The sequence below is a fragment of the Octopus bimaculoides genome, chromosome 27 (assembly GCF_001194135.2).
Source record: "Octopus bimaculoides isolate UCB-OBI-ISO-001 chromosome 27, ASM119413v2, whole genome shotgun sequence".
NCBI lineage: Eukaryota > Metazoa > Mollusca > Cephalopoda > Octopoda > Octopodidae > Octopus > Octopus bimaculoides.
The window spans coordinates 10,086,809-10,089,959 of NC_069007.1; the positions used below are offsets into that span (position 1 = coordinate 10,086,809).

Below are 3,151 nucleotides of genomic sequence, written 5' to 3' on the forward strand. Positions count from 1 at the left end.
TAATAATAATAATAATAATAATAATAATCCTTTTTACTATAGGTACAACACCTGAAATTATAGGGGAGGGGGCTAGTCGATTATATCAAACCCAGTGCACCACTGGTAATTATTTCACCAACCCCAAAAGGATGAAAGGCTAAGTCGACCTCAGCAGTATTTGAACGCAAAATGGAAGGGTGGACCAAATAACACTAAGCATTTTTCCCGGAGGGCTAACGATTCTGCCACCTAAATAATAATAATAAAGATGATGATGATGATGATGATGATAAAGTGTGGGGGGGGGGAGAAACAGAGATAATGGGTTGCAAGAGTGTATGAGGAAAGTGGGAGGCATTTGGCGACAGGTATGAAGGTGGTCAGAAGCACATACACATCAATCAACAAGAAGCGGTGATTCAGGGGAGAAGGAGAGATAGTATGTACGCACGCATGCATATATCTACGTTGTACCTGTGGGGGTGTATGCGTGTATAGACATGTATGTGTATGTATTGCGCTTGTACGTGCGTGTATATGTATGCACTATGTACGTCTATGCTTGTATGTATGTATTTATATACGTTAGTATATATGTACGTATTTGTATGTATGCATATACAAGTATTTGGGATCTTTTTTAAAACGGGGGCCACATTTTTCATTAACGAAACACTTTGAAACTTGGAACACTGGTACAATGTGTCATATAAAACATCTAACTTTAATGAAAAATGTGGCCCCCGTTTTAAAATAGATCCAGTATTTGTATATGTGTATGATAGTCTGTGTGCGTATTGTAGCCACAAACATATGATCAAAAGTATCCAGCCGTGACCATTCCATATTTTCACGCTACATTATCGAATGCATTGCTTTCCTCATTTCCATATTCAAAACGACGAGTCATTTAAGGGTTATTTAACTGCTTTTTCTAATCGCTCCATCATTATCAGGACGGACAGGGAGGCTTTAACCTTGTCTATAAATAATTCCTATTAAATACACAATAAATACATTTAGAATTTATTTCCACGTACTTGTAAGCAAATATAAACTTTCTCTCTGATATTTCAATTAAAATTAAATTAAAACCAAGTCCAAAAGTTCATAATTGTAATAATTATCATTAGATTCCGTCGAGGTCGACTTTGCCTTTCATCCTTTTGGAGTCGATAAAATAAAGTACGAGTTGAGTACTGGGATCGATATAATCAACTTGTCCCCTCCCCACAAAATTTCAGGCTTTATACCTTTAGTAGAAAGGATTATTATTATTGTTAGAGTGAAATCTTAACATTTTTACCTTGGAACTTCAGAAGACGTCTCGGTTGTTGTTATATCTAGACGGTCATACAGAAACAATTGTTACAATGTTTACACGGGTTTTTCCTTCAAAATATTCAATTATTTCCTTCTTTCAGAATCTTTGATTATTCCATGTATATTTTAGAATATTTATCTGACATTGCAATATAATTTAAATTAAAATTTATACATGAGAATATTTTTTTATTAATTACAATAATAACAAAACAGATGTATTTTTATTAACAGAAGACATTTTTGTAGAACACCGGTTTGTGTTACTTGTCCCAGGAAACTTGTGTAGTACCGGACTTCATACCAGGCCTCCAGAGATCCGGGTCGCTTGTGCAATATACTATGTGTTGTTGGCACTCCGTCGCTTACGACGTCGAGGGTTCCAGTTGATCCGATCAACGGAACAGCCTGCTCGTGAAATTAACGTTCAAGTGGCTGAGCACTCCACAGACACGTGTACCCTTAACATAGTTCTCAGGAGAGATTCAGCGTGACACAGTGCGACAAGGCTGACCCTTTGAATTACAGGCACAACAGAAACAGGAAGTAAGAGTGAGAGAAAGTTGTGGTGGAAGAGTATAGCAGGGTTCACCACCATTCCCTGCCGGAGCTTCGTGGAGCTTTTGGGTGTTTTCGCTCAATAAACACTCACAATGCCCGGTCCTAACCACTGGGCCATTGCGCCTCCACGCAATATACTATACCCTGTATTTAATACACAGACACTCTTTTTGAAGTTGTTTAATTTGCATACGGTGTGCTAAAATAATTTTATCCATTACTTTTGGACAAAATTTACTTCTAGGTTGCTGAAGATTAAACTACGCTACCGCCTCTTTCTCATTCAGGAAGTTCTTCAGCTTGCAGAAATACGTCAATCCTTGGTCATTCTTCATTAGGTGTGGCATTCAGAAAGTCTTAGACGGAATGGACCAGCAATTTCGGGGCGTTGACTGTTATAGCACCACTGCTGAAAAAGGTTATCCTTCAGCGAGTACCTGACAAGAGTACTGAGAAGCTACAATAAGGAAATGTTTTGCCAGGAACAACACTTTTTACTGATAAAGGGGCAAGCTATTGTATTGTCCACTAACTTGGATGTATTCACCGAACGGCGAATCATGCCAATTACTTCCTTGATCCAGATCCCGAGGTCTGCACTAACCATATTGGTTTCACATGGGGCGCTTAGATCAGAATCCCACCCATCAAAAGTCTCTTGAAGTGGTTCGACGGAGGATATAAAAAAGGGGCGGAGGTAAAAAAATACGTACACTACCCGTTTTTTTGCGAAACAAAAACGCTAACCCTAACCATAGGGTGTACGTATTCTTTACTTTTGCCTGAAAATGGAAACATGTCGACGAAGCTATGAACCGTAGGTTTATCCGCCGTAAATTCTAACGGTACGTAATATGAAATTTCTTTAATATCATTTTGACCCTTTCCGTTTTGTTTCCATTCAATACAGCTGATCATTGCCTCTTCTATTTCCAGATACAGTATTCTGAACTCAATGTGTTCTCATATACCAGATTATGGTGTGATGAAAGAGTTTGCCGCAAGAAATTTCCAGTGCGAACATAGATGCATTTTTTCCTCCATGAGAAATTATCTCTCGTTCATATGAGATGGCGAGCAAGGAAGTACTACGCATTGCGGATTTGATTTTATCTCCTTTCAAGGCAGTCAAGATAATTTCTTTAAAAAGATCAACAAGCTAACCAATTAAAATGAATTCTAATTCTGATTTTCTGGAATTGTGAAAAATAACAATATTAATAAGTTTTACAAAATACATTGCATATCTGTATATATATATATATATATATATATATATATATAT

At 37.4% G+C, this 3,151-nt stretch overlaps 1 long non-coding RNA gene across 1 annotated transcript; it reads left to right on the forward strand.

The window, feature by feature from the left end:
* The first annotated feature begins 410 nt into the window (after window positions 1-410).
* Window positions 411-2,941, forward strand: LOC128250996 (uncharacterized). Its single transcript, XR_008266913.1, has 3 exons — window positions 411-425; window positions 1,540-2,711; window positions 2,803-2,941. It is a non-coding gene; the product is annotated as an uncharacterized LOC128250996 (long non-coding RNA).
* The last annotated feature ends 210 nt before the right edge of the window (window positions 2,942-3,151 follow it).